This window comes from Podarcis melisellensis, assembly GCF_964234715.1.
Source record: "Podarcis melisellensis genome assembly, chromosome: 1".
Taxonomy (NCBI): domain Eukaryota; kingdom Metazoa; phylum Chordata; class Lepidosauria; order Squamata; family Lacertidae; genus Podarcis; species Podarcis melisellensis.
This window is the reverse complement of record NC_138528.1, coordinates 107,776,125-107,790,432: the sequence shown is the minus strand read 5'-3', so window position 1 is coordinate 107,790,432 and position 14,308 is coordinate 107,776,125. Positions and strand designations below refer to the sequence as shown.

Here is a 14,308-nt window from a genome sequence, read left to right as displayed (position 1 = left end):
GTCCCCTTTACCTTTACCTTTAAGGGAAAGCGGTACATGATGGGATCAAATCAGAAACTGGGACAGCTTCTCCAAATCAGGGGCGTCCCTGATAAATAGGGACACTTGGAGGGTCTGTGAGAAGCTCCGTTCAGCCTTATCGTGTGTTTTTTTTTGGGGGGGGGGTTGTGTCATCTCTGTAAAAATGGCTCTCTGTTGGATGCCTAATTCATTATGCCTTGTTCTTGCACCTCTTTCTAGTCTCTCAGGAGCAAATAGGCTGATCAATATTTTTTAAAAACACACACCATGGATCTGAGATGTCTGTTCTGTACAGCTGAAATTTGTTTTCTGAAGTAGCTTGTGTTCTATGGATATATGATGTTCTAGCCTCTTGTCCTGCAAAACAACGTCTGTCCACTAAAAGAAAGGGACATTGGGCGACAGCTTTGCAGTTTGGATAGTGTGACCTACTCCTCTCATGTGCACCGCAATGGCCCACATTCAATCCATTGTTGCCTTCAGTTTGCTATGTGGATGGGCAAGAAAACATGAGAGTCCAATCAGGCAGAAGAGGGGGCGGGGGGAGAGAAATACTAAGGTTTCAGAACTAGTTTATACATCAGCACAGAACAGATCTGCATAATCTATGCCAAGGTCTCCCGAACTTGGGTCTCTAGCTCTTTTTGGACTATAACTCCCATCATCCCTAGCTAGCAGGACCAGTGACAAGGAATGATAGGTATTGTAGCTGGAGACCTAAGTTTGGGAGACCGTGACTATGTTCTCCAAAACCAAACACAGCTTAAAATCCATATATAATAGCTCACCTACTCCAAACACAGGTGGATGTTGAGAAATTGGCAGGCCAAAATACATGCCTGGTGGGCTTCATTCAGCCTGGCAGGTCAGAAACTGTGCAAGTCAGCCACAAAGGCAAGGAGAGAACAAACCTGAACCACATATGCTTCTTTTTAATAGCTTCCACTTCAACAATGTAAGTGGGGCATGCAGGTGAAATCCCTGAACCCCCACACCCTTCCAAAAGAAAGTAGACTGTTGCAGCTGACAATGTTTGGAAACGACCACTGGTGCAAAATTCATCTGTCACAGTGGTATTGGCGACCAGCTATTTGGGACATATTCCTCTGGTACCTTTTGATCCTCTCTGGCTGATCTTCAGGCTCGGCTTCTGTGGATTTAGTTCCTACTTCTGATCAGCAAATAAGTTACCTTAGAAGACAGGATGGAAAGCCTCTGCCTCTTCTCCTAGCTGTTTATAAAATGGTCACTTACATCTTCCACCAGGGATCGTGGGGGTTGTAATTCATTGCTCATCATCCCACTAGAACATCTTCACTTTACAGATATTTGGGAGAAGGAGAGGACTGCCATCTCTAGCCCCCAAAGTATATGTTATGCTTCTTTGAGGACCAGGTATGTAGCTGAAGGAGCAAACTCAATGCCCCAATTCTGCTGACAGGAATTTGAGCAGGGGTGCTTGAATTTACAAACAGCCCTTCTCACATTCTTTTGGCAGAAGTAACTTCTAAAAACTATCAGGCCTTTTGAGTTTTCTGTGGGAAGGAACGTTTCCTTTACCATCCCTACAGTCCTGCCTGGGAAATTTGTTGGACCGAGTAATGAAAAGCTCAGGCAATACAAAACACTATTAGGAAACATTAAGCAGGTCTTTATTGTGTTTGTCATCTTTTATCTAAAGGAAAATTGACTGGCTAATTGGCCCACAATTCAATTTTAAAAAACGCTGCTTTTAAAATGTTTGAAACAGCTGGCTGGGCTTCCTTGTATCATCCCCGTTGCTTTGAATGACTTGAATTTCATAAGATAAATGGATTAATCAGGAATTCATGAAGATGAAAACCCTGAAGACCTAAGCTGTCCTCTGGGACTGGGGAAAAAAGTACACAGGGCAATTTAATGTGACTAAAGTGAGGGGTGGTGGAGGGGAGAATCTTAGAATTGTAGAGTTGGAAGCGACCCTGAGGATCATCTGCTATCCCATACAGGGATTGAACCTGCAATGTTGGTGTTATCAGCACCATGCTCCAGCCAACTGAGCTATCTGGTAAGGCATTCTGATTCTCTTAGGAAAATGAGATGGCACATGGAGGGTGAAACTTTTGTCATTTAGTGGAACATTGAGACCTTAAAAAATGCAGACAGGTGTTCAGAGTCAAAGCTGTGGTGATACAAGCCAAGGAAACAAATTGCTGTCAACTTCAGATTAGGCACTCCCCCCCCGCCGCCGCCAAAAAAGCTATATGAAGTTTAAATATATTAATACATCTTGCAGCCTTGTCCAAAACTCAAAAGTCAGTTCCATTATGTTTGATGGGGTTTAATCTGAAGGTAAATGTTTGCATTATTGCAAACTTGACATGGTGGCAGGAGGACTGCATTTAAGAATGGTTCTGCTTTCAGCAATGCTCAGGCTGGGGTTCTTTACTCCTCCAGTATTAAGGTACACTACATCCTGAACAACTTGCCATTGTCTGCACTGTTGGGACCTCTGGGGCCCACCTGAGAGGCGCCGGAACTGAATTCTGGAAAGTTCCGGCTGGAAGAAAAATCTCTAGTGATACCTGTTGGCATTCCAGAAGCCAGTGTCAATCTTTAGCATCTAAATATAAACCTTCACACATAATTCTATACCCTAGAATTCTCAGCTTTAATTCCTCTAATCCACTCTCACCATTGATTTTTTTTGCATTTCGTGGAAGATAATGCTATCTATGAGTTAACTTAGCTGTTGGTGGCAGTATGTCCCTGAATGTTAGTTGCTGTGAATCACAAGTGGGAAGAGTGCTGTCATGCCCATGTCTTGCTTTTGGGATTCCCGTAAGCACCTGACTGGCTGCTGTGAGAACAGGATGCTCAACTAGATAGGCCTTGGATTTGATTCAGCAGGGCTCTTGTGTTTTTATATTGCATAGATTCCGCCCTCTTCCTTTCTAACTCCAAATGGGTAGGAACGTATGATCATCTACTTCTAAAATTTGCTACACTTCTTAATTACTGCAGAGATCAAAGATTAGAAACACAAACCAGGCCCACTGCCCAGGGAGTTCCGATCTACTTCTGAGTCGAAAGATATTTTGTGGCCCACTTCCCAGACATAATGGTAAAGATCAATATCTTTATATCACAAAGCATATCAGCATATTCACCCCTCATTTCACAGCCGTACACTGTAATGGTACTGGTCTGCCCTTGGCTCAATTACAGAGCCAACACATTGTCTCAGGTCATTGGGGACCAGATAATTCACATAAAGGACAATTGGTAGAAGTGCAAGTACGTATTACAATCACAAAAGTTATGATGCCCTTGGAATGCTTTTTATTATTAAGCTGGAAAACACTCGGGGGAAGGGGAGCATTAAAGACTGCAGTTACTCTGCAACTGTTGTATTGTGATATATCATTCATATTTATGCCAGTCAGAGTAGCATGCAAACCAATTCCACCTGTGTTTCCTTGGAGGCAAGCAAGCCCCAAAAAGTACATCGGGGCTTACTGCCAAGTAGCTGCATAGGATGGCACCCTTAATCATGTATATATTTGTGTATGCAACCATTGCATCATCTCGCCTCCACCACCCCAGCAGTCTTGGGCTACAAAATTGCAGTAGCCTGATCATCGGTGACAATGGTTTGAATCGGCCTTCCCCAACTCGATGCCTTCCAGATGGTTTGGACAACAGCTCCCATTGCCCTTGACAGTTCGCCACACTGACTAAGGTTGATGAAAGTTGGAAGAAGAAGAGGAGTTTGGATTTGATATCCCGCTTTATCACTACCTGAAGGAGTCTCAAAGCGGCTAACATTCTCCTTTCGCTTCCTCCCCCACAACAGACACCCTGTAAGGTGAGTGGGGCTGAGAGACTTCAAAGAAGTGTGACTAGCCCAAGGTCACCCAGCAGCTGCATGTGGAAGCGAACCCGGTTCACCAGATTACAAGTCTATCACTCTTAACCACTACACCACACTGGCTCACCAGCAATGTGAGAGAGTTCACCAGGTTGAGGAGGGCCAGAATAAATTGATCTGGTACCTGGGAGACCAGAAAAACAAAAAAGAACCCAAAGCTGCAAAGGTGATATGTGCCTGTTGGTGGAACTGTATGTGCTTCCTTCCACTTGCCTCTATGGGTATTTTTTGAAGGGGAAGGAACTATATGTTAATTTGTGTAACTTTTAATCACTAGACCTAAACACCCATCAGATTGGTAGCTCTGTTGCTGCCTGACTCATGGAACTCATAGCGTCATAGAACTACAGAGTTGGAAGGGATCCAGTGGATCATCAAGTTCAACCCCCAGACTTTGCCAGCCTGGTGCCCTCCTGCTGTTTTGGCTGATGGGAATTATAGCCCACAATAGCTGGAAGGCACCAGGTGAGCGATGGTTGATGAATTCTGGGCAACTTGAAACCTTCACACTATTTTGCGACGTTTTAGATTGCCTTGCATAGCTATTGTCCTAATAAAACTTTTGTGATTTTTCTGGTGGGCCAAAATGGCTGCCTTTTACTTTGTGACTTGGGAGATACCAGATTTAAGCTCAAAACGAAGCATGTTCTACTACCTGAAGATGGGAATTTATTCTTTTTCTTAGTGATCATTCCCTCCAACCTACTTTCCTCGTTTTGGCGGGTGGTGCTGTGCTCTAAACCACTGAGCCTCTTGGGCTTGCCGATTGGAAGGTCGGCAATTCAGATCCCCATGATGGAGTGAGCTCCCGTTGCTCGGTCCCAGCTCCTGCCAACCTAGCAGTTTGAAAGCACATCGAAAAGTGCAAGTAGATACATAGGTACCGCTCCAGCGGGAAGGTGAATGGTGTTTCCGTGCGCTGCTCTGGCTTTGGTGTTCCATTGCGCCGGAAGCGGCATAGTCATGCTGGCCATATGACCCGGAAAAACTGTCTGCAGAGCGGACAAAACGCCGGCTCCCTCAGTCTGTAAAGCGAGATGAGTGCTGCAACCCCAAAGTCGTTGCAACTGGTCTTAACTGTCAGGGCTCCTTTACCTTTATTACTGCACCACCTAAAAGTAATCTCTGTTTCTATAAGGACTCCCTAGTTTGTATTCATTCCTCTTCTCTGTCTACCAAAAGAACCTGTGTCTTTTCTCTAAAGATGGAGGCAGAACTGAGTAACAGCTGGCTGTAGTATTTGCAAGGATGCAAGATCAGCCATTATGTGTTTCCTTGACTGTGAAACAAAGATAAATGGATTGCTCCTGCCCGAGTATTGCATAGTCAGCATTTCTTCTCATTTCAAATCCCCCACAAAACTGGCTTCTGCTGTCAAGGATTCCTTGAGGCATAGGGGTCACAGATGAATGTCCTTTCTGTGACTGCCAGCTTCCATCCCAGAGTGCACTGTATGCAATAATTCTTGTAACAGGAATACTATGTTGGTAAAAGTAATTCCATACTTGTAGGAATGTTCCTATAGCATCTTATTCTGCAGCACAGAAAAATCAATCTCCATTGTAGCTAGAGGAGAATAATTTAGGGCTCCTCTGGAGGGCCAGTTTATTCAGCATTCATCCTGATTCGCTTGAACAAAGCTAACATGGAAGGTTAGACTCTGGCTCCCATCCAGGTGACCTTTTTACCATGCATTCATGATGACATATGCTCATGAAAGTATTGGGACAGTGATACATGATACCACTTTTCAGTACGGTTGGCACCTGCAAAAAATTGGGGTGTGGGCATACTGGAAGGAATTTGGTGCAGCCAGTGGCGTAGCGTGGGTTGTCAGCACCCGGGGCAAGGCAAGTAATTTGCACCCCCTAAGCCGTGGATTTGCGCCCCCTAACCCGTGGATTTGCGCCCCCTAACCCTAACCCCCAGATGTTGCGCCCGGTGCGGCCGGCCCCCCCTGCACCCCCCACGCTACGCCACTGGGTGCAGCGCTAAAGTGATTGTTTTGGCTTTTGGCTTTCAAGATGGAATGATTCCTCACCCCCCAACCCCCTGCATGGGTTTGCTCAACCTCTTCTAGCCAATTTCAGAGAGGAGAGAGGGGAAAGCCCCATTGAGCACGTGGACGTCCTTGTGCAGTTCTTCCGGTGATAGGACTCATTAGCTGAATCCTGCCCACTGCTTCGTTTCCAATTAATGCACGTCCCTGCTGAAATCCTGTAACTTTTTATACCACAAATGTTCCAAGATGGGGTGTTGGTCCCACTTTTGTTATGCTATAGCACAAGAGTTCGCTGCTGGGCGACAATAGGGAGATGGTAGTAGGGATGCATCACAGAATAGTTAATAAAGCAGAACGGTGTGTGGACAGCACAACATAAATCCACCAGTAACACATCGCTATCGTGTCCATGACACGTTGCAGAAGACACCTGCAAAGACACACCAGCCTGGGGGGGGGGGGGGTCCTGTCTTTTTGCTCTGATTTGATTGGGGTTGGCGGTTATATATCTATGAACCTTCATCCTGCATTCGTCCTGATTTGCTTTCAGGATGTTTAGATGTCTTCCCATTAATCATTTGTTCATTCCACACGTTTCAAGTTGTTTTTAAATGTATCTGTTGCACTACGGGCACTTTCATCTACTTCAGTATGCGCTTGAATCCCTCCTGCAAAATATTGAGAGTCTGGGGGCACCCTGCTAGTGCTGAGAAATGCTCCATTTGCCCATTAAACTCAGAACTGGCATGCCTCTGTGCAAGGGGTAGGATGCAAACAACCCTGGTCAATAAAACCTTTTGGCATAGACCAAAAGGAGAATACGTCAGCTATCATTGTCTTGAGGATAGCTGGTAATGCTATCCTGTTACTTTTCTTCCTTTTAGTCAGTCTGTGTCCTTGTTTTTTTTAAAAAAAATTGCATTCTAAGTATAGGTTTTGGTTTTTTTTAAGGGCAAGAACACCTTCTGATCGTCACTTCCATCCCAGCAAGAACACCCGCAAGGGACGATCAGTCTGGACATCCAGCAACCAAATATAAAGCCCTGCTAAGAACTCTGTGTTCCGGTAGTTGATCATATTGATCTCCCTCTGCTACCCTTTTCCTCCCCTCCCCTCCCCTCCCCTCCCCTCCCCTCCCCTCTCCTCTCCTCTCCTCCCTTCCCCTCCCCTCAAGGATCTGCTTACTGCTTCTTTTATATATATACAGTACTTGCCAGCGAAATGATGGAAACACATTTTTGATCAGAAAAGGATAATAATTTACTTCTGTCCTGAGTTTGTGTAAGCAGGAATGTTGGTGAAAGTTGGGTGGGAGAGAGAAGAGATATCTGCTGATTCTCTGTTCCCACTTCATCTTCTTCATAATCTGCTTTGAAACATTGGGGTGCCCTTCAGGACAGTGGGGATCAAAGATGGAATTTGCAAAAACACCTTCTCCCTTTGTCTCCTTCTGCCACAAGAAGCCTCTACTGCATAATAAAATAGCCAAGTAATAGTTTTGCTCACCAATATCTACTTAACTGGCTGTTCTTGCACCAGGAACTCTTTGGGACAAGAATTGTTTATTTTGCGCCAGGTGTTTTGTTTTGTTGCACCCTGGCAAAATCTGGTCCAGTCCAGTACAATTCTTACCCATTTCAGAACAAAAGGGTGTGATTTTAAACATGTGCTTAAGATAACTTGGAAATGCTACTTTGGCTAAATTAATGATGGTTAAGCTTGCAATGACAAACCTAGACAGCATCTTAAAAAGCAGAGACATCACCTTACCAACAAAGGTCCGTATAGTTAAAGCTATGGTTTTCCCAGTAGTGATGTATGGAAGTGAGAGCTGGACCATAAAGAAGGCTGATCGCCAAAGAATTGATGGTTTTGAATTATGGTGCTGGAGGAGACTCTTGAGAGTCCCATGGACTGCAAGAAGATCAAACCTATCCATTCTGAAGGAAATCAGCCCTGAGTGCTCACTGGAAGGACAGATTCTGAAGCTGAGGCTCTAATACTTTGGCCACCTCATGAGAAGAGAAGTCTCCCTGGAAAAGACCCTGATGTTGGGAAAGATCAAGGAGAAGGGGATGACAGAGGATAAGATGGTTGGACAGTGTTCTCGAAGCTACCGCCATGAGTTTGACCAACTGTGGGAGGCCGTGGAAGACAGAAGTGCCTGGCGTGCTCTGGTCCATGGGGTCATGAAGAGTCGGACACGACTAAACAACAACAACAAAGGTTGCATTCTGGGACATCAGGAGTGAGGAAGCTGTGGTTGAGTTCAAATGTTGTTGGATTCGAAATCTGATCAGCTCCATCCAGTGTGTGGTTGACCATATGGGTGATGGGGTCTGTAATCCAGCAATATCTGGAGGGCCATAGGTTCCCCAGTTCTCCCACACACACTTTCTGAGACTAAGCTCCACTGAACATGACAGGATTGCCATTTGAGTAAACACCCATTGGATTGTGTCAAACAGCACTTGGCAACTTGTCTGAAACCAGCAAACATGGATACTTTGATTACTGGGCAATGGGTGACAAAATGCCAGTTTTATGAGGCAATCATGCAGGAAGATAGCAGTAAATTGGTGTGAGTGATGGGTCTGCAGAAACTTGAAGCCATCACTATCACACATTCACTACTCTGTTGCCAAATAGCCCTGTTTTCTTGCATGTTTTCTGAATACACACAGCATGGACAGCAGCACATCAGGCCAACCCCAAGCCAACTTTGGCTGTGTGAAAACAGTCTTTTGTCTCAAGATAAGCACTTCACAGCCAAGCTCAGAATATTTCACCAACTACAATAAGAAAAGTGCAGGAATAGGAGCATTCCCCACCCAGCCAGCATATAAATTCAAAGTAGCCAAGAGGCATGCAGAAAGAGAGCAAGAAAAAAATTACAAAGAGTGAAAGCAGTTGCAACCATAGGCGAGCTGAAAATCAATGGAATTGACAAAGTTTGGGGGTTAAAGACTGTCCTCTTCTGTCCTTATATTAATCACACTGCATGAAGTCAGAGCAGCTGCCTTTCTGCAAGGGCATATGTTTCTTTCACAAGTTCATACCAGACCATTGGACTAGAGGGTCCTACTTAAGAAAATCTAAATGTAATGCATTCCCCTGCTACCTAGAAGAAGTATGTGGGTAAAGAATGATGAAATGTGCATGTAGGTTGTCAAATGTCACAAATGCATTTGTTGCATTGCAAATGCATGTGTTGGGAACCTGTGTGTAATTATCGGTGCCCTTCCAGAACATAAACAAGGGCTCACAAACCACACTTGGGAGGGGAGAAATGGAAGGGCCGGGGGCATGGGTGTTTGAAGCATCCTTCCCGTGCAGAGTGAAGGGACTCTGGGATGGCATCTCCCACAAAGGGTACTCTTTAGTCAATTTCTGCTGGGTGGAGGATGCTGGGACATGTACAAACCATCCCTTCTCTGTGCAGGAAATGGAGGCTTCAAGCATCTGCATCACTCTTCCTGCGGCCTCCTCTCTCCTCCTTTCTCTGGTAATGTTTGAGGTACTTTAGATGGGCACACACACTTTTTCAGCACACATGCACAAATCAATCCCTTGTGCACATTCGCTTGGGAGTGTTTGCAAAGGAGCCCCTTTCATGGCTACTGTGGTGTTGATATTGCTGCTGAAGGAGCACAGGAAAGCAGTTAGCTACACTGGGGTGAACTCTGGTGTAACTGGTCTGCCTGGTCCTCCTATCTTGCTCTCTGTTGGGTTTCATGTGTGTGGCGGCATGCCTTCCGCATCCTGCCCATCTAAGTAGAACTGGGCTATGAAGTGGACCCAGCATACATTACATCAGGATCATGGGTCAGCTTTGAGGTCCACCGTAAAAGATTCCAATAACTTTAAAACCTCTGATTGTAAGAGAAAGAACAACGCTTTATGGAACACATTTGCAATAAGAGAAATGCAGCTTGCAGTGGACCTTGCTCTTTAGTCTGAGGAAAATGCTGTGGCCAACATGATTCAAGTCTGCTAGCGCATATTGTGCTGCTCAATAGCACATGCCAGCTGGATTATTCCTCCCCAGGGAATACTTGTGTGCATATGGCAGCATGATCACCTCCTGCAACGAAACCTTCCTACAGCCTACCAGGCTAGCTTCATGTCTGCAGCTGGCTCAGCACCCTCTCCCTTCTGAGACATTCTATTTCCCCCCTGTGCAATATTAAATTGGCATTTAAAATGGAAGCATTGGATTTTAGATATTTTAAATGGAACCATGTTAAGGCATCTTTTGCCAAACACCAGACTGGGGCTGCCATTCTGTGAATAGTTTACCTGGGAGCAAGCCCTACTGAACACAATGGGGAACCTACCTCTGAATAAACCTGCATAGGAGTACCCTGTCAATTTACAAAGCGGCACTGCTAATGTTTTGAAATAGAGGTAGGAAAAGTCAGAGTGGATGTTCTGGAAAAACAAACCTCTTTAATATGCAATTCCAGTTCAGCCAGGAATTAACTGGTGCCTGAGCTGAGTTGAAGTTGTGCAGGAGTATGGTTGTGATCACTTCCTGTTGAGGTTTAGGCTGTCAGTGGCTTTACTCCTTTGAAGGAGTGGGAAACCTATTGAAATGATCTCTGTGCAGAAACTGGTGGATTCCTGAGGGCTCCAGCTGGTGTAGATGGCATTCCTTTTGAAGTTCTGGTTGCTCTCTGTAATACAGGGAGAACTCGGGTGGTTGAGCAGAACCCATGGTATACCCATAAACTTGAGGGCCATGAAGCAAGCACAAAAATGGGTGGAGGGCCAGTCCACAGCCTTGAGCTTCATCGGCTGTAACAGTGCAGTCAAGGTCTCAGCGGATGCAAGTGATTTTATCCTCACTTATCCTAAGCAAGTCACAGTGAGCTACCATCAATTCCGTCACCTCCTTTGGGCCAGACTGTAAAATGCCTTGCAGTACGTGGGGAAACTCTTCTGGACAGCACAATGAGGAGGCAGTGGAGGCAGCAAAGTATGCTGCCTCTGCTGCCTTCACTGCCACTGGCTAGGCTCTCTGATGAGCCTCACCAGTGTTCAATTACATTTGGCTGGAGTTTTCCTTCACCCACGTCTGAATTGTCTCTCCAGTTTGTTTCCTTGCCCTAAGCAGAGAACTATACCAGGGAGCCAAATGGGTTTCACAAAGAGGGAGGACGTACCCAGGAGAGATTGTGCCAACAGCCCCCACTTTTATTCACAATCCTTGTTCATAAGAAAGTCAGTTGCATCTAAATTATATTACAGTGGTACCTCTAGATGCGAACAGGATCCATTCCGGAGCCCCATTCACATCTAGAAGCAAACATAACCCATGTCCGCGTCTCTGCGTGTGCGTGGGTCACGTTTCTGCATTTCTGCACATGCGCGTGACATCATTTTGAGCGTCTGCGCATGCACAAGTGGCGAAACTCGGAAGTAACGTGCTCTGTTACTTCCGGGTTGCCGCAGAGCGTAACTCGAATGCACTCATCCTGAAGCACATTCAACCCGAGGTATGACTGCAATTCCAGTGGGTAAAATGAGGCCTAGTACTTCAGTTGCAGAGAACCATGGAGGTACTACCAAGTAACTAGAGAAAATACTCTGCCAATCATATTCATTTGGAACACAGCAAATCTAAATGAAGGGCAGTTTTACCCAGTGCTATTTTCTAGAAAAAACCAGGTGCTGGAACTCACCATGAACACCATGCAATGGCACCCACCTGAGAGGTGCCGGAATGGAGTTCCAGTGAGTTCTGGCTCAAAAAAGCCCTCATTTTACCTGCTTTTGGGGTGGCCCCTGCTCCTATGCATCTAACCACACTTTGATCTGCAGCAACTAACAGGTGATAGTTAAGCTTTTGTTTCCTCACATGAAAATACTGTATTTTTCTGTTTATAAGATGCCCACATGTATACGACACCCCCTTTGGGGGGGGACTCAAATTTAAGAACACGGGGGGAGATGGCTCCATGTATAAGACGACCCACACTTGAAAACATATTTTTTAAAGGAAAAAACCTAGTCTTATACACAGAAAAGTACGGTGTATAAGTACTCATGATTTATGCGAGGCTTGTTTGTTAAAGACGCAGGCAGAAGCAAGGTCTGCTTTGCTGTCAGTTGGCAACCCTAATGAAGAGTGATGCCAAAAGAGGTGTAGCAAATATAGCTAGTTGGGCCCTGTGACCAAAACATCTGAAGAAGCAGAATCACAGGTGTCTGTTGTGCGATTTGAAATGGTTTCTTTCCTGCAAAAGCCCCAATAAATCTGTTCATTTCTAAGGTGCCTTCAAGATTGCTGTTGCTGTTTTAATGCCAAAGACAGACATGGCTGCCTGTCTTGGAATTAACTGCTAGTCAGATCTCTGTCCAACCGAGAAAACACAGCCCCTGCTTTCCCCACTAACACATTGATCTTCCTCTATCTATGTTCCCATCTTGTGTTCCCTCAGATTCTGCTGTGCAGCTTTAGATACACGCATACCCTATTTATGAACGACTCCATTGACTGGAAATCGGAGTCTTAGATTCGTACCTGCGCTTAATAATAAATGCATTGCTGAAAGCACAAAAGGTCAGAGGTAACGGGGATGGTGATGATGCATCATGCTCAGCTTGGCATTCAACACCTCTTGTGTACAAAACCCATCCCGGGCACATCAGCCAGGAACAACACTTGTGCCTCCTCCCTACTTCCTGCCCAACAAGGGCGGATCCTTTACCATCTCATGAAGACAGCTGCATTTACCCTCTAGCCATGGCAGTGCTGCACACAGCACCCTCCAAATCAGTGCTCGGCTCTGGAATCAACCGAGCGCATCAAGATGCAAAGAGCCCACCTCTCTTCCTGCCCCCGCCCAAGGGAAAAAGAAGAAGAAGAAGAAGCCGCCACAGTGGAAATCTCATTAAAATGCATATGCGCCAAAGGATCTCTTGGAGGCCAAGGCTGATCCTGCTTCCCATGTAATTAAACTGGCAAACCACGGTTGCTGTGACAGCCACTGACACAGACACCGGAATACTGACTCCGTTGCTTATTGCTGAAGGATACAGAGCGAGGGTTTTTTCTCCGCGGGCAGATTTGCACATAACATTGCTGGTCTCTCTCTGTGAATCATTACTGGGCGAAATCAAGCTTTACCTGTGATTCCCCACCCACAAAGCCCCCAATGTATTGCTTTCAAATCAAAATGGGGGAGAATGAATAAGTCAGGGAGTGGCATTTGCCTTCTGAGAAGCCCACAGGTCTGAACAATCTGAATAATATACATAATGCAGGGTGGGGCAAGGGAGATATCTGTACCTGTCAAAAGATGGAGTTCAGGCTGTTTCAAGGAAGGTTAATCGCAAGCACGTCGAAAGGTTTAGCAGAACCTGTGTCTTGCAGAACCTGCTACACTGTTGAGATACTTGATATGTGTCCTCCCTCCTCCTCCTCTTCTTTTTCACAATGTTTCCTATGTAAAAACGACTGTTTCACTGGGATGAAACGGTACAGCCAATACAATATGCCACGCCGAGGCAAGAGAACAAATTAATATTACAAAAGCAGCATTCTGCCGTGCTGAAGATGTTCCAGAAGAACAGCACGTCCCCGCCACACTCTGATGAGCCCCCTCTCCCCTCGTTTTCTTGATCTGCCCTGTTGTTTTATCACCATTTTTTTCTTTTTGGGTCTGTGTGCATCAAATAAACCCACCCAAGCATCGGGGTGTGGGGGGTGGACAAAAGCAACGTTAACACTTGTAGCTGACAGGAGGACCAGCAACCACAGCTTATGACCACAGGTTTGCAAGAGGGAAATCTCTCCCGTGCGTTCCAGAAAATGCAGATGTTAACGAGGAAAACAGAAACACACGAAGAGCAAAATGTTAAATGGCTATCTGTTCAAAATGGAACAAAAACCTTGCCAAAATGATGCTGTTTGTGTTCTGCATGCATCTAAAATTAATTGCCAGCTAGGTGCGCCAGCAGGAGAGGGGAACAATCAATAAACTGGCCTGATGGTACGACTGCTACAAAGCCAGCAGAGGAAATATTCTCTTTTAAGTCCATCATCTTACCTGGAAAGAAGAATGATGAATTACAGGACAAGCAATGCCATTATCCATAGATCTTCATATATGGGTTTTCCTGCTTCAGTTGTTCAGGTTCCTCAGGATAGTAGCTTTCCAAAGTCTCCCATTTTTACACTTGTCTCATTGACAAACCGATCCAACCCTATAACCAAAAAGGAAACCTTTTTTGCAGTAATCTTCTGCCCTGGCGTCTTCCTTTGAGAATCACTCTGTGTTCCCCAACATCCGTAAGGGGGGAAAAAATGCTGGTGAGGGATAAAAAAAGAAAAAAAAGAAAGAAGCAAGTGGGGGGAGAGGGAGAGAGAT

The 14,308-nt window shown here is 45.4% G+C and overlaps 1 protein-coding gene across 2 annotated transcripts in view; it reads right to left on the bottom strand.

Annotated features, from left to right (window-relative positions):
- Positions 1–14,308, bottom strand: part of LOC309376647 (sodium channel protein type 2 subunit alpha) — a 95,852-nt gene extending 81,544 nt beyond the window's left edge. For both annotated transcript variants that reach the window (XM_081923179.1, XM_081923180.1), the window contains exon 1: positions 13,988–14,308. The gene's annotated coding sequence lies outside the window, so the exon portion shown is untranslated. The remainder of the gene's footprint in view (positions 1–13,987) is intronic.